Consider the following 21239-nt stretch of genomic DNA (forward strand, 5'->3'; position numbering starts at 1 on the left):
TTTTGTACCTGTACAGGCCGCACCGGATTATAAACCATGGGTGTCCACATTGTAATCTGAGATATTTATAAAGAAAGATGCTACACGTGAGGATTTTTAAACTTTTAATTAAATGCGTATGGTAACATAAACAAATAAATACTGCAAATGCTTTTTTTGCCTGTAACACGGCTGGTAAAAAGAAGACAGTAACCTACCAGGAAAAGTCATAGATCGCCTTCAATTTAAACGCTGCATCATATGCATTTCTTCGTTTGTTTTGAGGGTGACTACAAATGACCGATTTACAATAATTTAGTGTAAGTGTGTTTGATTTATTGTACAATTTCATTGGACCACTGTGAACTAATTTCATTGGTCTAATGTTATGAGGCAAAAAGGCGGCTAAAAAAACCACTGCGGGATCGGGATGCAGTGTTGCCAGGTGTATGATAATTGTCATATTTGTATGATAATTTTGCTGTGTGTACGATGTACGAACACGTTCACAATCAGAGATATCATCTACGATTTATCTTTTGTTGCTGGCCTTAATGTCCCCTTTACACAGAATTTATTGTGTCATAAACAGTGTGGCTGGTTACTTTTAGGTGCTGGGGCTTCAATGCAATTTAAGAGGCTGGAAATAATCTGGAAAACCAGCTCTCCCTTTTTCCCCCAAAGATTCACCTGTGAGACTAGTACAAGCAAATCCACTTGTGTTTCATGAGCTAAAATTAGATCACAACCCAAACTTCACTGCTTTAATTGAGGAGCACCTGCTTAATCCTTTCCTCAGTATTTCATAGTTCCACTTTGAAGGGAAAAGGAAAAACACAGGTCATTGGAGAATGCTTTAAAAGCAACCTCTCTGGCCGGTAATCTCTTGAAGAGGTTTGGACATTTAAGGACATTTGCATTTTCACACGAAGCCCCTCTGGAAATTGTCTGGATGCAACTTTCTGCAGGCACTCAGCCTCTCTTTGGAAGCATATTGGCATCAGGACGCTCATCCTCTTGCTGTGTTTAGACAGTTCTCAACCCTATCTTTATGTATTCTTTACAGAGTTAAGCAGAAAAAGCTTCACGTTGGTGCCAAGAAACAAACTGAACATCTAAAATATACAAGATGAATGTAAAAATTCATAATCAAAGTCTAATTAAACTCTCTTTTAACACTCAGGCTGCAGCCTTTACATATTTCAAGTTTGCCTGGAAATGGGCTCAATCAGTCTGTTTGCAGTCCTTGTTCTTTGCACTGATGGTGCTCTGATAGCTGATCTAATTGCTGCTCGATGCAGCTGGAACATCAGCAGCTGCGTTATTTCGCTGCAGTTCACTGATGTCACCAAAAAAAGGGCGAACATTGCTGGAAAGAAGCAGTTGTGCTCAGTTTCAGAGAGACACAGAAAACTATGAATATCTGTGGTATAACCTCATCAAACAGTGTGCTTCTTAATAGAATCATTCACATATAAGTTTAGTGTTTAATGTATTCCCTTGAATTGTTTTGGCTCACTGAGTTAAGATTGTTTATACATGCAAATGTTGCCAAACGCATATTAAGTGAGCATATTAGAGGAAAAACACAAGTTCTTTGACTTGTTATCTTTTGGTATGCAAATTCCTGAGCCTGAAACTGCCCTAAATCACCCAAGATACTGCAGGTCACAACTTTGGTTTCCAGCCTCCAAACACACAGTTAAGCTTTACAGTCTTGACATTTTTGTGGGATTTTGATGGCGTCTTTTCAGCCTCTTCAATATGAAAACTAATTTGTGTGTGGGGCTGTACATGTGCAGGGCTCATACAGAGATTTATATTCATGCCAGTAGTGTTACTTCCATCATTTACCAACAGCTTGTAAGCAAAGTCAACATTTAGCACTGTGGCTAATTACAGCCTTACGGAGCTGGTTTTATCAATTTTACCATCTTCTGGATCTCTTATACTGAACATACCATCTTAACATAAGAAAATAAGCAGCTAAAAAGGCCTTTTCTTGCACAAAAATAGTGCTGATCACTATTTGATCAGTACCCGCCCCCCTACCCCCTTCAAACAACAGCATCCCTGACACTGTGTGCAGCATTATGAATGGTCTCCCATGGTCCCAGGAGCATGAAACATTTTCATCAGCAGGAAACAACCACACAAAAAAGGCCTCTGCACAAACACCAACATCATGTTTTTTCTGCTTTTGTGAGTTTCTTTCAAACCTCTAAACCAAATGACTTTACAGATTCAATCAAACGTGTTGTTTGAAACATTTAGCAGCTTGACTGAAACAAGTTTTTCAATCCCGAGGACTGTATTTTTCAGCATCTCCACTTATACTTTATACATATTTCAGAACGTCTTCCCGACCTCGACTCTCCACTCCACGAACAGCACAATGCGAGCAAAGCCAGAACAACAAAATATCACTCGAGATTTAATCAGACACCTCCCGCATCAGCGTTGAGGAGTCCTGAAGGATAGCGAGGCTGCGGCTGGCAGCTCTGAAGTGTCAGTGGGTGGATGCAGACTGATGATGATGAGGAGGGATAAGGGGTTGCAGAGAGAAGGGAGATGGTGATTGTGGGGTGGGTAGCTTGAAGTGCGAAGGCCTCTGGCAGGAGTCGGTCTATTACCAGACAGAATACCTCCCTGTTGGAGGTCACAGCCTGGAGATGGCCCTAAACAGAAGTGTCCTACTTGGTAAACAGATCCCAAGACAGCGCCAGCCTCATAATTAAAGAATTGACCAGTTTATTTATAAAAAGTGACGATTGACTGTTGTAACACAGCTCTGAAAGCTCACTATCTGACAATGATTTAATTTGAGTCATTTTTATTTTATTTACCAGCCGGTCTCTTTGTTTGTCATGTTGTCAACACATCGTGTATGTAAGGAGAAGGCTTCTCATTTCTGGTGGGCGTTAAAGATTGCACATGTGCCATGGGTGGATCCAGAGCCAGGACCAGAGGGGCCCTGGCCCCAGCTGATATCTGATTGGCCCCTGATATGCCTTTGTCTAATCATTGCGTGACTTGACTCTTTATAAAGGAGTAAGAGATGCAAACTGTGGGTGGTTTAAACACTTCTTCATCATGTGGGAAATAAGACTTTAATCTACTCGGATGTTGATAAAAAGGTAAATATGAGTGGAAAAAACATCCAATATCCAGATAGAACATAAATGCAACAGTTCCCAATGCACTGATAGGCAGTATGATGACGGGTCTGATGATCACTTGTTCGAAATTAGAGTTAGCCGTGAAGTTCTTAAACGGAGACCAATTTGCAAAATATATTTAAAGGTAGAGCTTGGTTTAAATCTCAAACTGCAACCAACAAAAAAACAACAAATGGCTGGTTAAATGTCTGAAAAACTCTGGAAAAAAGAATCGTGTATGAACGCTGGACAAATACTTGGCCCCGTTCCCTTAAGTGTGGCCCCAGACTTGGAAATATCCCAGCTCTGCTCCTGCAACTTTCGTTTAAATAAAGAATGGATGGAAGGAGAAAAGAAACTATGAAAAATCTGAGAGGGTTTTGACAGTTTGGGACTTGTTTGGCCTTTAGTCCTGTCAGTAAATACAATTTTTCTTGTCATTTTCATGGCTGCAGTGAGACAGCAACCATTTATTTAAAAGGAAACTCAATTCAAACTGTACTTCTACACCATCAACCTTTAGATTAGTGGAAGATCTGCTTTAAGTGAGTGCATCTACATCTGATGATGGAAAATATACCAGATTTAAACATGAGCTTTGTTTCAGTGTATGAACGAATTCTTCGTCTAATTTCATGGACTTTCTTAATTCAAAAGCCTTCTTTTCTCACTGGAGCTAAACATTTTAATTTTAGTGGAAGCACATCAGCAAGTTTTCCACCAACTCTGTGTTTCTATTGTCATGAGCAGCTATTTTCTGCTGCTCTGGAGACGTGGATAAAAAGTTAAGTTTAGATGTCACTACTCTGTAGCTGCAGAGGCAGATTTAGCTGACACAATTTCTCTGGGTAGACATTTTGTTGGGGTTTGCCAAGAGTTTTGGGTTCACAGATCCAGAGGACAAGGAGCAACGACGAAATTTATTTGGGGTTAAGTTTGTCTTTCAGAGCTGTTAAAAGTTGGGCACAGAGCGGATGAGCCAGACAGAAAGTCAGAGTCAGCAGAGGCTGTAAAACCAATCAAGACCCCTGTGCAGACTCACGGCTTTATATCACATCTCTACCAGCAAACTGCCAAAACTTCTGCTTTTATGGAGGTACTCACACCTGCTGATGATGGTGAATGTGATTAGCAGCACCTGGCTGCTACACTCTGTCTTAATTCCTCTGGAGGCAGCTTTTCACACAGCGCTTCTGTGTTTAGACGTAGTTTTAATCAGATAACTAATGACATGGTGAAAGATGTCCCATGTTGTTCATCTGAGGTTGTTTAAAACCTGGTAACTACCAGATGTTTTGTTTTGTAAAATGTAAAACCTTCGAACTGAGAGAAGTCGTGCAGGGCTTCTGAAACATTCCCAGTTTGCTGTGAAGCTGTGCAGCAGGAGGAACTAAACCAGATGTCACAGACCTGCGTCTGCTGGGAATAAAATCTATTTAAGACTCAACGTACTCTGCCGATAACTCAATTCACAGCAACTTTGGTCTGGTTTGTTGAGAGAACCGTCTGGCGGGAGGTTGAAGATGAACTTGCCATTCAAAAGACCCTTTTCTTTATTCATTTTAGCTTACCATCTACAAGATTTAGTTACATTTAGGGCTGGGCGATAAAACGATAACAATAGCTACCGATGAATAACTTTTCCTTGATAGAGATATGAAACATAATCAATATACTTTTTTGATAGATTACATTCGTCCATTTGAAGTCCGACACGAAACAGAATAGTGTTCACTGCAAATTATGTCGAGCACATGTTCAAAGACTGGGAATACCACCAGTCTTTTTCATCACCTGAAGCAACGGCACCCGTTTGAGCACGGAGAATGCAAACTTTTACAAGCACAGCCCGGAACAAGTGCTAATCTTCCCCCAATAACAACGCTTGTGCAGCAGCAGCAACAGAAGACCACAGAGTCTGCTTTATCCAGCGCCGTTTGACACAAAATCTACGAGATACCGTGATATTACACATGCAGTAGCTTATTGTATTGCAAAAGATGCTACCAATAAGCACAGTGGAAAATAAGGGGATCAAGTGGATGCTAAAAGTTATGGACCTGATATATATCGATATCGACTGATACAAAAAAAATATATATTTCGTGATATGACTTTTTCCCATATCGTCCAGCCCTAGCTACACCCCTTCTTGATTTCCCAAAGAGTCACATCCACAAAATGTGCCTACGTTAATCTTGTTATTTGCCCTAATATAAGTAAAATTTTTCAATTCAGTTGAATTTATATAGCACCAAATCATAACACATTTCATCTCAAGTTACTTCAAAGATATACCACTGATTTAGCTGGATGTAAAGTTTGCAGAAAGACTCTTAAAAGAGCTCAAAAGCTAAGCAGCAGGAAGCAAAAACCTTTTAATTAAACTGAGCGACAAACACATCCAACAGAGAGAGGGGGAGGGGGGTCCAGGCAAAAACATGCAAAAAAGGAACTGACAGAAAAGGCGGAGAAACAAAAGCTGGAAGATAACAAGCAAAACAGGAGTGGATGTGCGAACAAGACACAGCTGAATATATGGTGAAGCAATCAAAACAGAAAGAAACAAACAAACAACAAATGGACAAAGAATATGAAATGAAACACAACACAAGTGACATGTAGGAAATAGACATGAAGAACAAGAAGAGAGCACAAAGAAGAAGAGGTATAGAGGACATAAGGAAGAAAGATCAAACAAAGCAAAAGATCGGCTGTAATTTCACTGACTCCTCTGCTCTGTCAGCTCCTGTGACGTCTTTCTTCCTTTCTTCGTTCAAAACAATCCTGAATGTTCACCAATTAGGGCGAATTCACTTCCACTTTAACGAGGAAGGAAAACAGCGTTTTTTTCCCCTCTCCTGTGAATTATCCACAGTGTTAAAGCACATTCATTCAGGCAAATGGAGACGGATTGCCAGCAACAGGATGACTGTTTTGGCTTTGCATCCGTGCAGAGCCTCTAATAAAAGGAAGAAAAACAACCATAAGAGCCACAATAAAGCATTATCCTAATTGGCCTCACTTTAATACTTTAATACCGAACACAAGCTAACACTGGAGACTGGAGTACAGTAAGTACACCTTGCAGCAAAGGCCATAGATTTCCCTCTTTATATTTGAGGCACTAATTCAATTACTCCTAATGGAGTGAGTGTTTTGCGGGAGTGGGTGAAGCAGAATTGCAGAAAATACTGATCCAATTTTGTTAAATGCACTACACAATGCTACATTAACTTTTCTAATGATGTTGCATTAAGATTTGCAAATAAATTAAAGTTTCTGAGGCCGTGTTGGGTTTTCTGACGCATCTCCCCAGTGGTGGTTACATCTTTACTAATCTTTAGTGGCCTATTTTTAAAGGGATAGTTCAACATTTTGAGAAATACTCATGTTACTATTACCTCCCTTTTAGCTTAGCGTGAAGTCTGAAGACGGTGGGAAGAAGCTCGTCTGCTTCTGTTAAAGCTATGTGGTTTTAAAATTTATATTTTTAAATTCATACAAAAACAGAGGCTCTTTTCTTGGAGCTCTCCCATTCTTTCCCTTCCCATTGCTCCCTTTCTCCCCCCTTGCCTTCCCTGTATTTGCTTGCAATGCTCCATATGAATATTTCAGGGGCTTATGTATGCATCAATAGGTGTGTGTGCACCCTGAAACTGACAAGAGGCCCGAGGGGATTCTCTTGTGTGTGTGTGTGTGTGTGTGTGCTCCTGTGCATTAACGAAACACTGGACAGTCAATCCGTGGCCTGTGTACAAGATGAAGTTCAGATGGCGCCAAGGCTTGTCAAAGCTCGGTGCGGTAACGAAGAAAAGCCCCCACTGGGATCCATTTATGGTCTTCCCTTTGCTCTGTATGAGTAAAAGTATAATTAACTGGACTTCTTTTCGAGTAAAAGGCAAACGAGTCAGAACGCAGGATGTGAGATTCTGAAGCTTCCCGACACTTCCTGACATTATGGGGCGCTGAGATGGAGCAAGAGCGGAACTGAAACGAGCCGCGAGAGGCGATTTCACACTTGACGCCAACCGAGCGGTTCTGAGTCTGATTATGAAAGCTCAGAGCCTGCTGTAAATAATCACTTTAACTTTACCAAGCGGAGATTTCACCTCGTGTTGCTCGCATGACTTTGATCGCTTCACTTGAGGACTAAGCAGCCAATTTGTTGCGATGACGGACAGAAAGCAGGAGAGTGGCAGATGTACTGAGGTACCAGACCCGTTATTCTGCATTCTGGTGTCTTCATCAAACGCTGTGTAGACGACACAACTGTACGTCTTGTGTGGCGTTAAAACTTTATTGGTGTTTGGATAGACTCCTGCTTCACTTGTGGTGTCAAACAGTTTGTTACTTAATCAGATAAGTGTTTTGGACCCTTTCAAGGCAAATCTGGAGTAACTTCAAAGACATTCAAATAAATCCATGAGTCATTCACAACAACTTCGCTAAATTTGAGAGAAGTCAGGTCAGTTCGGTTTAAGCACCAGATCCAGTTGATGCAAGTTCTAGTCAGACCTCTCAATGTAGCACTAGGTTGATTCTTAAGTTAAGACTTGAATCTTGAGAAATTCAAGCAAAGAATTGAGTGATTTGAGAGACATTTCAGTCATTTATCAAGTCCAACGGAAAAAGTGAGTTTACTCGAGAATTGTGTCAATTCCCGAGTCAATGAGTAGAATCTGTCACGTTTTATGTTTTGATTATCTTGTTTTCAGGTTCTTTTTCATGTTTTCAGGTTCTATGTTATTTTCTTGTCTTGTTTTTTCCCCTGTCACTTAGTTTCACTCAAGTCACCTGTTTCTGTTCCACAGCTGCACCTCGTCACCAATCACCTCCCCACAGTATGTAGTTTCCAGGTTCACTCACAGTCCTTGCGAAATCCTCACTCAACCTTTCAGTGATTTAAGTCACGTTTCGCCTCATAGCTACAGTTAAATTCATAGTCTTGTTATTCGTTGTCTGGTTTGTTTGTTTCTTCATAGTTAAGTATTTTGATAACCACGTCCTTGGTTCTTGCTTTGTGTTTTTTTTGGAATAATCTTTTGTTTTTGAAAGTCTGCATCTGGGTCCTCCCCTCCTGTACCAACGTTCCTGACAGAATCAATTAACACAACAAAGAAAATGAGACTTCAGTCATTAATGATCGAGTCATTAAGAAGCCCGATCAAGTCATGAATCACTCGAGTGCGTATTGAATCAATCGAGGCAACAATGAAAGCTGGAAGTCAGTCGGTACGAGTCTCCGATCGATGTCATGTTCAAATCAAGGCTCAAGATCAATGAGACAAGTTGAAGCGACTATTTTTGTCACTTCTTGGCTGAACGAGTTGAAAGAGAGATGATCAGCTCCAGAACAAATAATAATAAATCAGTTACATTTAAAAGTATAAATAAACACTTCAACACCTCCGCATACCTTCACACGGTCCAGTCTGACAATGTGTGAATCTGTGGTGAATACAGCAGAGGGAGGAGACAGGGGTTTTATCATCATGTATCTAACCCCAAAAGGGAGTTTTTCCCTGTTGTTTCGAGCCAGAGCCGAACCTAGAACCAGTTCTGGCTCAAGCCCTTTAAAACCAGTGCTGCTCAACAACTGGGCCAGAGTAAAGAACCGCTTACACCAAGGGGTGGGAGGCCGGTTATGGAGGCCAGCAAGACCATGAGAAAGTCGTGTTGGAAAAGCCAGAACCAGTACAGTGTTTAGTCTGCTTAATTCAAGACAGAGCAGTAAAAACTGAGCTTCAACATAGACGTGAAGTCAAAGCAGCAGTGGATAAAGCTCAGTGCTCCTCCTGTTTTCCTGCTGTTCACTGCTTTAATATCTCCACTCCGTGTTTGGGAAGCATTCGCAGTGTTTAACTGAATTATCAACCATGCTTACAGCTTACAGCTACATTTATGAACATCGTTTAATTCTTTTTCAATATCAACAACTGGATTTTACAGATTCGACTCAAAACAACTTAATGCATTGAATCCTGTTAGCGGCGCTGTTCAGAAATGCTGGTCGGTGCTTGGAAATGCTGGATAGGATCGCAAAGAGCGTCCAAAAACACTAACTGCAGTTTAAAACAGTGTTACAAACTGGACTGGTGATATTAAAACATCAGTTTGTGGGGGGAACAGGAGATTAACTTCCGAATACACTGGAGGAGGTTAAAAAAGATCGATTGGGGGTGTAACGACGTGACGGTGGAGAAATAGAAACAGTTGTGCACTTCTTCTTTGGAGCACCAATTTAGAACTGGCTCTTTGTTTCCTAAACCTGCACTGGAGCTGCTTTGGTTGAAAAGTGGTACCAAATGCAGCAGAATCAGAGGAAACAAAGGGAATACCAACAGAGAGCTGAGCCTCTGTATGGAGATACATCACCAGACATCTGTCGCAGGTGTAAAACATGAGCGGTTACTTTTGTGAGAGTCTGAATGCATGTCTTCTACATCAGATCAGAAATCAGCTCAAATATAGATCCTCAGATGAGTTGTCAGTTGAGAAAACAGTCAAGAAAATCTTTCAGGCAGTTAAAATAAGTTCAGGTCGTGTCTCAAGTCAAGTGACAAGACAAGGAAAGCTTAAATTCAAATAATCTAATTATTCCAAACAAGCTCAAGGCAGCTCTAGAGTCAGTCTAAAGGTCTAAATCTATTGCTGTAAGAGCTTGATGCATGACTATAATTGCCTTTAATTGTTCAGGTTCAAGTTGGACATGCAGTGACTTACAGAAGTATTCACCCACATTGGCATTTTACCCCTTTTTTTGCAATTCAACCTGTAATTTAAATTAATTTATGGTGATTGTACGTTATAAAATGTGAAGAAATGAATAAAGATTAAATTGGTGCATGCATATGTATTCTCCCCCCTGCCTAAAAGTCAGTACTTAGTGGAGCCACCAACAGCTACAACTAAAGGTCCTTTAGGGTTCGTTCCACTGGGATTTTTGCTCATTCTTCAAAGCAAAACTGCTCCAGCTCCCTAAAGTTGGATGTGTTCTGCTCGTGTAAAGCAATCTTTAAGTCATGCCACAGATTCTAAAATGGACTGAGGTCTGGGTCCTTTGATTAGGCCATTCCAACATATTCAGATAATTCCTCTTAAACGACTCGAGTGTTGTTTTAGCAGTATGTTTGGGGTCATTGTCTCGGTCTCAAATCATCGGAGGACTAAAAGGAGTTTCCACATGAGTTTCCCTGTGTTTAGCATCCATCATGACCTCCATTCTGACACCATTCTAGTGTTCCAGTCCATGTCGCTGTAAAATATCCCCGCAGCGTGATGCCGCCACCACTGTGTTACATGTAACATTCCGATGTGCACAGGTGGATCTTATCTAACTAAATATGGGACTTCTGAAGGTAATTTCGAGTGCCAGAACTTATTTAGGGGCTTCATAACAAAGAGGGAGAACACGTAGGCGCTTAACACTTTTCCAAATACAAGTCCAAATCAAGTCCTCAGTCCTGAATTCAAACACAGACATTCTAGTAAAACTTTGAAGGCAAGTCTGAGAAATCAAGGGCTGAGAAATGACTGTGATGGACTCAAATATCCAGTTCTGAGACTGATAGACTGTGTATCTGTACGTACTGCAGGACACTCACAATGCAGCCTTTGTCCACCTTAAAGGAACTGCATGACAACAGGTGTTAGCCAGAGCTCTGTATCTTCAAAAAGACAATTACATGAGAACAAATGACACTCCTGGGAAGCTGACCAGTGCTGTGTAGCGTTTCACCAGGTTTTTCACCGAGAGACGGGACCAAATTCCTTTGGATGCCAATAGAAAAGCAATTTGTGTCAATAAATCAAGCTGACCTTGATAGTGGACATTGGTCCTTCTGTCCATTAGAGACCCGGGATGTATTTGGGGAATTCTCCCATCGATTTCCATTATCCAATCTGGATTTGTGCATGTCCCTGTTTCGAGACCTAATCCGTAATAATGCATTCAAAGTGTGAATTTACCCACAAAACACACGCGTGACTGTTCAACCATGCACTTAGTAGTTTTAAATAACCATAAGAGGGGATAAATGTTGAGACCGAAAAGCTTTAATCACAGAGCCAGCGCTGGCTCGTCCTTCAGGGAAACCTTTTTTAATTAATATTCTATCGCTTCCTCTTTCTCTCCCTCTTGTGCATCGCATCTCAGCAGGAGGCAGATTTTTGTTGCTGACCTGCTGCTGCTCTAAAGGTAAACACATCCATGGGAAAATCATCACAATCTGTGTTTCCCTCGAGTTACATTTGCAAGAGACTGGATTCAAACGTCAACTGCATGTAACTGCTGCATAATTGGAATAAACTAATCAGGAAAGAATAGCAGAGGATGGCCGGGGTTGATTTTTGACTTAATGGCCTCATTTGCCAGAGAAGTTAGACAAACCCCACTGCCAGACTGCAATGCCAACAGTGACTGATTATGCAGAGCCATGAATAACGTTGAGTGGCAATTAAAATTTTCCAACTCCTCCATATCTGTGCATGGCAACGTCAGTGTGCTTGAGGTTATGGAAAGGTTAAGTTTCCTGCAGCAGGAAATTTAGATGTGCCTCCTGCTCATCTGTAATGATATTACAAACACTCAGCTCTCACCTCAATACACCGCTGAGATGTTCTCCTGCCTTTATGAGTTAAACTCAACTGGAACAAATAGCTCAAAGCTATCTTGTAAGCTTTGAAAAAATATTTTTGCTCCTCAGTAGTCATTTTCATGTCTGTCACTTTGTCTTTTGGTTTCTTGGTTACTTTTTTGCACTTTAATTTCCTTTCTTCCCGTTTTGTTTTGTAGAGTTCATCCCCATGTGTATTCAGGTAACCTTACCTCCTTTTCTCATCTGGTCTGCACTTCTGATTGACCTGATCCTCGTCTGTTATAACCTCCCTCAGCTTATATCCTCCAGGTTTTCCTTAGTTCAGTGCCAGTTCATTGATGTTGTTTCCTTGTCAGTAGCTCTTTCAGTCTGTTGTTTTCTCTTTTGTTGTGTTTTTGTAGCTACCGTCTTCAGTTATTTCTAAATAAAGGCACCAAAACCATCTCTGCCTGTCTTCACCTTCCTCTGAAAGTCCCGCGTTAGGGTCTAAACCTCAGTAAGACTCCACCCTGACAAAGATTAAGTGCACAGGAACGTGGGGATTTTTTAAAAACTGATTATTCCCTCCTCGCTTCCCTTAAAAAAAAAAAGAAACTCTGAAAAATAGATCAACATTTACAAATTTCCATCCCCATGAAAAGCCACAGACTCGACTGAAGCAATGTAGTAAACTGTATAAAAAGTTTCCTTCTGCAAAAATCTTCTCAAAGTTGTCCAGATATTATGTAAAACTCGGGTCAGGTTCTGTGTCATATTACATAATAAAGTTCTTCACAACAACTTCTGCTACCCAGCTCCTCAGTATAGTCAGTGAATAACTGTGCATGTATGTGCAAACACATAAAGAGTGCTGGCATTAAGGTTACCAGCAGCACTGTCTTGTTTTTCCCCCCCAAAACAATAATAACAGTAGTGTTACGCTGCAGACTTTCATGCAAGAGAACTAGATTGAACCACATTTCACCCGATATTGACTATTGTTAGAGTTTGGTGTAAAAATACACGGTTTTGCTTAAATTTGAATAAACACGTGGTTACAGGTTTGCATAACGTCACCTGAAAGCTACTCCATTCAAAACAACAAGCAATTTTAGGTGTTACCATCTCAAAGATTTCTGCTCCTTTATCGTAACGACTGCGTTTGGACGTGCAGGCAAATGCACATATTTCATGTTTTCTAATGAGGCTGATACAAAGCACTGGTTTAGGAATATGAAGAACATCTTTTTAACAATAATGTGTTCATATAAGGGAACAGTCGGGGCGTTTCTGGTATGCACTAATGTGTAAACATCAGGTACTTCAAATGAACTGTATCTAATGAGATGCATCCCAGCTGGCGGTGAAACGAGCCGAAGGTTCACTGGGCGGAAGTGAGGGCTTCGCCCTGGAAAGCTGCCAAGATGTCTAGAGGATGAAGAGGGGTGAGGAGTGAACAGCAGGCGCATCAAAGCCAGCAGCTGGCCACAAGACAGCCAGGTTACAAGGGGACAAAAGCCAAAGCTGATCGATAGGACCAACAACATTCAGTCAGGACGAGGCGCACTAAAACATAAAAAGTGACGCTTTAAAAGTAGTGGTAATATTAATGGCACATAAAGTGGCTTTTAACAGCGTCTCAAATCTAATTCACCTTCTGAATTGCTTTGTTGAGTAATTGGAGGAAAAGCAGTGACCCATGAAGACAACTTGATTGTGAGAACGTGCAGACAATAAACTCACGACCATAATTCACACACGCGGCATGAAGATCTTTAATATGATTTTCAACCGATAAAGACACCAGTGAGGGTTGAGGGTAGTTGACGAGTGAAAATATCACAAATCAAGAGGAGGAGGAAATTATATCATCTGACTGCGGGTGCCGTCCAAATTCATCTGAGTGAGAGATGACTTATACACTATACTGCCAAAAGTATTGTCTCATCTGCCTTTTCATGCATATGAACTTAAGTGACATCCCATTCTTAATCCATAGGGTTTAATATGACATTGACCCACCCTTTGCAGCTATAACAGCTTTAATTCCTCTGGGCAAGCTTTCCACAAGGTTTAGGAGTGTGTTTATAGGAATTTTTGACCACTCTTGCAGAAGCGCATTTGTGAGGTCAGACACTGATGTTGGACAAGAAGGCCTGGCTCACAGTCTCCGCTCTAATTCATCCCAAAGGTGTTCGGATTGAGGTCGGGACCAGGCCATGTCTTTGTGGACCTTGCTTTGTGCACTGGTGTGCAGTCATGTTGACTCACCCAAACACCCAAACTGTTTCCACTAAGTTGGGAGCATGAAATTTCCCAAAATCTCTTGGTATGCTGAAGCATTCAAAGTTCCTTTCACTGGAACTAAGGGGCCAGGCCCAGTTCCTGAAAAACAACCCCACAGCATAATCCCCCCTCCACCAAACTTTACGCTTGGCACAATGCAGTCAGACAAGCACCATTCCCCTGGCAACAGCCAAACCCAGACTCGTCCATTAGATTGCCAGATGAAGAAGCGTTGTCCATCACTGCAGAGAACGCGTCTCCACTGCTTTAGAGTGCAGTAACAGCGTGCTTTACACCTCTGCATCCGACGCTTTGCATTGCACTTGGTGATGTATGGCTTGGATGCAGCTGCTCGGCCATGGAAACCCATTCTAAGAAGCTGTCTACGTACTGTTCTTGAGCTAATCTGAAGGCCTCATGGAGTTTGGAGGTCTGTAGCGATTGACTCTGCAGAAAGTTGGCGACCTCTGCGCACTCTGCACCTCAGCATCCGCTGACCCCACTCTGTCATTTTACGTGGCTGTTGGGAGTTGCTGTTGTTCCCAGTCGCTTCCACTTTGTTATAACACCACTGACAGCTGACTGTGGAATATTTAGTAGTGAGGAAATTTCACGACTGGACTTGTTGCACAGGTGGCATCCTATCATGGTACCACACTGGAACTCACTGAGCTCCAGAGAGCGACCCATTCTTTCACAGATGTGTGTAGAAGCAGTCTGCATGCTGAGGTGCTTGAATTTATACATCTGTGGCCATGGAAGTGACTGGAACACCTGAATTTATATTATCTGGAAGGGTGAGTGAATCATTTTGGCAATAAAGTGTACTTGTACCAACCACATGTACTGTGTTTAATACTTATGAATGGAGCTTAGGAATATTGCACAAGTTGTTAAAGATTTCATCTCATATTGCAGTCGAGCGGAACTCCGTTTCACCTTATCAAATTTTCTGTCGACACACAAAAACAGGTTGTGAACCACCGGTTCAGAAAAACATCTACGAGCAAAAAATGGACACTTAAAGCAGACAACATGAGCTCCAGATAAAAATCACCAGATTATAACCCATGAATGCAGAAAAAGAGAAAGGTCAAACCTAAGACGAGGTGTCAGTGGAGAGCCAGGTGAGATCAGGCAGGCATTCACACCTGACGCATCCACAAGAGCTGAGGATGAGATCCAGATAAAAAGCCAGCAAAGACTGAAAATGAACTTTTGACCTTAACCGTTGGTTGCTGTTCGAGGTTTGACATTTATTTTCTCATAGGTGCTGTTTTTCTCACAGTCCACGTAGAAGGCAGCTGCTCACACAAGCAAAAACATTTTATTCTAATAAAGCCCCAATTAATCTCACCAAGAGACTTAAATGTTGAATCATTCTGTTGTTCTTTTTGGAGGTAAACATTGTGAAGAGTCAGCCTAAAAAAGGCTTTAATGTGAGGCCAGTTTGACAGATATATCAAGTGTTTGTGTTAAGGAAAAGCTTTCACAGTGCAAACAGAAAACAGAACCACACTTGCTGGGTGGTGCTAAGTTCGTGTAGCTGTTCATTAAAGACACGAGTCCCTTTTTAGTCGCTGTGGAGCAGGTTTTGATTTATGGTTGATGTTACAACCGCCATGTTGTTTGTGCTCGCTGTGACTGTGTTTACATTGCTTCATTTCGATGATGAAGAGCCACAGCGAGTCACACACTCACTGCTGAGTTCCTGATTTTGATTTTTTGGGAGTGAACAGGAAGTTTATCAGTCATGCTCGTGACCCGTGTCAGCTCCTCCTCTACTTTATAAGATAGTGAACACACTTACTTTCACTAGACACGTGGGCTCTTATTTGCTAACATCCCTTTAAACTCATTCATGCGCCCAAGACCGCCCTTATTTCTGATTCCCTTACTTTATATTTCAATCAATTGGCTTGTTTTTCATTGAATAAATAGGTAAAAACTTGTGTGTGCGCTATTCTTTGTCCATCCTGTCGGCCTTATTTCCTCACAGCTAGAGGGTGGCTGCTGAAGAGGGGTTGAAGGAACACAGAGTTTGAGGTGTTCATCTTGACTCCAAACCAGCCAGATACCAATCTAATAGGATCCAATGGGATCCATAGTAGACAGTCCCAGTCCACAATCCATAGGACCCACATAATCTATTGCTAATATCCTGGTACTAGACACTATATGACACCTTCAGATGGTCAAAGCTGTTTTGGTGGAACGAGGAGGGCTTTCGAAAACAGAAATCTACTGTAAATGGTTGCTGTCTGAACCAGTGTTCATTGAAATTAAGCAGATCTAAGCTACATGTGGAATGGGAAGACATTAGAGGGAACAAAATTAATGGAGCCATTGTGTAAAAAGAATGAAGGAGCTGGCCGTAGCCATCAGAAATCCAGCAGGGATGGGAATAAGAAAACAGTCCCTCAGGACTCTGTGTGTCGTAGTTCGTCTGATCTGATCAACACAGGCCAATGTGTTCAATTTACCCTTCTGAGCTGTGTTGCAGGGAAAAAGAAACACAAATCAGAATCATACAAAGCAGACAAAAGGAAACAAAAAGATGCAGGCAACTTGTCAAGTTTGTTAGTTTCTGAAGTCCAAAAAAGTATTAATCCATTGAAACAGCGCCCTCTCTGTGTTGTGGATCCTCCAGATTTACAAACTAAGCGCTGGGCTTTCCTCTCATGCTTGGAAAATCCCATCTTTGCCAGTGTTGACCAGCATTATATCTGCCTCATTGGAGCAGCAGACAGGCTTCCTTGTACTTGCAGAGGAGTGGGGTTAAGCTACAAGCACACGCTGACGGGTAAGGCAAGGCTAATTTACTCCTTCACAAGGATTCACAGTGTTTCGTCTGAGCCATTTTAAGGCTCCAAGGGTATGGTTTTAAAGGAAAGAAAACTCTGAATATGTCATTTAATGAGCAGAAGAAGGCAGGACCCTGGCAGTTTCGTTAAATGCACTGAATCCAAGTTTCCATCTTTCTAAAGTTGATGGACTGCGTGCACACCTTGGATAATATTAGAAATGAGTCGAGGAGTTGTTGTACCACCTCGCAGAAGTGTAGCATCATTTATGGTCTGTTTTCCACTCACCAAATAAGCAATTCTGAAGCGATCCTTGGTGGTTTAATGCAATTAAAACTAGGCTGTGTAGTGTCCTCAGATGTCAGGGGTGTAAGCTATGTGGCTAGTGGTTGTAATTCAGTAGATTGTTGTTTTAACTAGAAACAAACCTTATGTTGGAAATATTGTATCTGGGTAACCACTGCATGAGAATAACAACCGCACTCAAAGACGGAACGAGATGCCAGAAGGGAGTGTTCCACGACGTTGGTCCAGAGCTCACAACAGCCTGCTACCATGAGATGAACAAAGAACTGTTTCTTTGTTTAAAGAAGCAACTCGTATGAACAGATGCAGGCCTCAGTCCACTCTACCCTATAAAAGTTTGAACACTGGCATCACAGTCTCTGTGTGTAAGCTGTTCCCTTGTTGCAACATCATTAAATGTCCTATATTTAACAATGTTATATCTGTTTATCAGTTGAAACAGCTGGTGAGTTCTTTCAGAAAATGTGCATCATTTCAATTGACCTTTTCTTATTTCCGTCGTCTAACCTTGGATCAGAAATGGAAATAGAAACTCTGCTAATGAGGCTAGAGTAAACATAAGCATGATGTTTTCATTGATACTGTAGTCCTGATTTTAGGTACCGTATTTTTCGGGTTATAAGCCGCAATATCAATGACTGACTGCTAACGGGTCTATTTTCATACATAAAGCGCACCGGGTTATAAGGCGCATTAAATGAAACAAAACTCAGATAAGTCAAACTTTATTCAACTCACTTGTTGTACTGATAGCGTTGAGTTTGAAATCCACTTCGTAAGCATGTCTCTTAACAGGAGCCATTTTTAGGTCAGCGGGTATAGAAAATGAATGAATGAATGAATGCACACACCTTAATGTTGAAGCACAGATCTTATTACTCCACGAGGCTCGTGACTACGGTGGCCGCAATGCTCAATCCATCAAGCAGTACAGCTTCGTAGCTTACCAAGGCCGTCCTAAAACATTTTGACAGATTTTTGAGCGCCGAGTACCATAAAATCGGTTCTAGGTCAGAAAGCACAACCAGAATTAATTCATACATTAGGCGCACTGCATTTTAAGGCGCACTGTCAATTATTGAGAAAATTAAAGGATTTTAAGTGCGCCTTATGGTCCGAAAAATACGGTACATTCCCACTTTTGAGGAGTTGCAACTCTGGTGCAGCCATTGGTTGCAGACATAAATAAAAAAGGTTGGTTTCAGTCTCTGTCTGCTGAGCACATCTGCAGCTTGCATTGAGACATGTGCCTGCCAGCTGGCTCATATCCAGCTTGTCAATGAGACCTGGAGTGACCTCCCATACACAGAGGTGGTGAAACAGGGATGTGAAGGCAGCTTGTAAGCTGCAGCGACAGTCAGCAGGCAGCTGGAAAACAGGATGAGAGTGTCAGCATGCAAGCTGTGATGGAGTGTGTCTTCATTAGATCTGATATACGTAAGGACATGAAAAGACGGGCTCGCACACACATGCAGGTGCCCATCAGCAGCATCGGGTCACATAACGCTGACCCAACCCAGCAGGGACTGGATCAGATCCGGACCCACATCCTGACAGTCACAGTATGTGGCTGATTAATGAATTCACACACTGTCAAAACTCCCCCCACACACATATAAAACAGTGACTTGCTTCAGCACTGATTAATTGTACTGACAATCTTTACAACACAATGTGTTGGGTTATTATACAGAGTAATGACTGCTGCTGAAAGACAAAAAAAGGACACCAGCAGCCCATATTAGGAGCCCTGTCATAACCCCACCCTGCTTAACGGACTGGTATTTTTGCATTAAACCATGCTATATCTGCATGGACTAACTCGTCACTTACAGGGTAGCACACAACACAGGGAAACATGTTACTGTACTGTAATGACTTCAGTTCCAGCAGGTGAAAAACGCTCATTAGTGAAACTACACAACCGACATCAGGTCAAAACTAATGAGTCTGAAATTTACTTTGTGCTAATGTAAGAAATGTGAAACTGAGAATGTAAACATTTAGCATTCAGCCCCACATCCTCTACCATGGCTGCAATAATAATTGATTAAATTTAGTGAGACACAGCTGTAATGTTCGTTTATGGCTAATCTAGTTGGAGAACGGTCTATTTGCACTGCCTTAATGATCTGTAACGAGTCACAGTTGTCTTATGCTAACACATTCTTATGCCCAATGTGTCACATACCGCCACTTATTTAGTTTTCAACACACTGGGAGCTGCTCCACAGCTGCATATTGCCAGTTACCCCTGTGAGGTGGTAAGTAAGAGGAAAACATCTATAGTGTTGTCTATTCAACAGTTAACACGGACTGCATAAGAAGATCACATGTGGACGTACAACAGGCTCCCAAACACGAGACTCATGTTTGAGTACAGCCTATTGTCACCCCCAGTCTTCATGTTGCCCTCCTTTTCTTTAGTACTGTACTTTTCTACAAAATATTTCTGGGTATTGAAATGTAGAAACATGGAGAAAGGATTGTTTAGTGTTGGTGCTTTGTAATAAATGATGGAGATCTTCAATAAGTTTATCATAAATATGTTGTTAAATTTCTTCTTAATCTCCATTATGCAAGCGATTTGTTCAAAGACCGAGTTTTTCATGCATTTTAGTTGTTAACCTATAAGTTGCACTTTCAACCTTTATTGTCCACGTGAACATGGCGGCACATCAGGCGACTGTTATGTTACCCGCCCAATCAAAAGTGATGCTTTGTGGATGCCCCGCGAGTATAAAACCAACAGGAACCCCTTCAAATGTCACTATGTGACCATGTTGAGGATAAAGAAACACATTCACTGTAAGGTGATTTAAAGTGGGAACATTTTTTCTCACAAATGTTGTAAACATATTCTTAGCAGTTCTTTACAACCCATTGAGGAACATGAGGAAGGCAGGTCGGGTGTTTGATGCAGATAGTGTAAGAAAGGAAGGTTTATAACAGAAGTAGTTTATATTTGATGAGTCAGACTAAACTGTGATCAAGCAGAAACTTAAATCCTCTGAAATATAGATCGCTTTGGGTTGTTAATTGGACTAAATAAAGAATATGAGGCCATCATATTGGGGTCTGGGTATTTTTCACTATTTTCCAACATTTAATCAGCTGAAATATAAACCAGCTTAATGAAAAATGGTCAGTATACATACAGTTTACTCCAGTAGGGATACAAAGTGTGTGTAATTAAACACAGTGTTAGAATTCCCAGTGAATCTATACTTCCTTGTTGCCCAAATAATGGCTAGCCTTACATAATTTGATATGAAGGACCTTTAAAAATAATTACATCTGTATAAATTGAATCCTCCGACAGTCACGATGGCACTTCATGGCAAGAAGAGGATGAACTGCAGGACTAACAGGCGGGAGGCCATCAGGTGTCGAAAACGAAGACTTCATTTAAAACTATCAAGAAGAGCTGCCGTGGCAGGAGATTTAAGGAACTTAATAAGGAAACAAGAGAAAGAGCTGAGGGGGGAAACACAAGGCTGGCTGACAAGAGGGAGCTTCAACGAAAGCAGCAACAAGGATCAGGCGCTGAACCAAGGAAAGCCTGGAGTGTTCGCACTGAGAGAGATAACGGCTTAATGCAGAGCAGGTGTGCCAGTCAGAACAGAAACCAGCTGTGGCAGGAAGTAAAACTAAATGAAATGGACTAAAAAGATAAAGCAGGAAGTAAAGTTAACCAGAACACAAAACTTTAAATGTAAATTTAGCAGAAACCACAGACAGTGAAGCTGAGCTTTTCACCTTGGCAGTCAGTATAATTATCTTATTGTTCTTTTTATTATCATTTTCTTAAAATAAAAGACAAGCACAAGTGCAAATTTGGCCAATTCTTCAACAAGCGCCTGAAGCCAAAGACCTTGAGAATACGTGATGATGAGTGGAAAGGCTGAGTGTTACTGAGGGTCAATCAATACAAAGACTGATTTGTAATGTGTGAACAGATGTGGAGTGTAAGCAAGTGTTTCCACACCTCTGCCACATGCTTCAAATCACTTCTATCACTGCAATGTCGTGGCAACAGTGCAGCAAACATGCAATGAAATGGGTCATGTCAACAGAGCTAATGGATATTCTGAAGTTTTTACAGCATGGGGACATTTAAAGGCAAG

The 21239-nt window shown here is 41.4% G+C and overlaps 1 protein-coding gene across 1 annotated transcript in view; it reads right to left on the reverse strand.

Moving 5' to 3' along the window:
* Window positions 1-21239, reverse strand: part of smpd3 (sphingomyelin phosphodiesterase 3) — an 82633-nt gene that overhangs the window by 21390 nt on the left and 40004 nt on the right. The window lies entirely within an intron of this gene.

The sequence above is a fragment of the Leuresthes tenuis genome, unplaced genomic scaffold, assembly GCF_036924035.1.
Source record: "Leuresthes tenuis unplaced genomic scaffold, fLeuTen1.0.hap1 SCAF_5, whole genome shotgun sequence".
Taxonomy (NCBI): domain Eukaryota; kingdom Metazoa; phylum Chordata; class Actinopteri; order Atheriniformes; family Atherinopsidae; genus Leuresthes; species Leuresthes tenuis.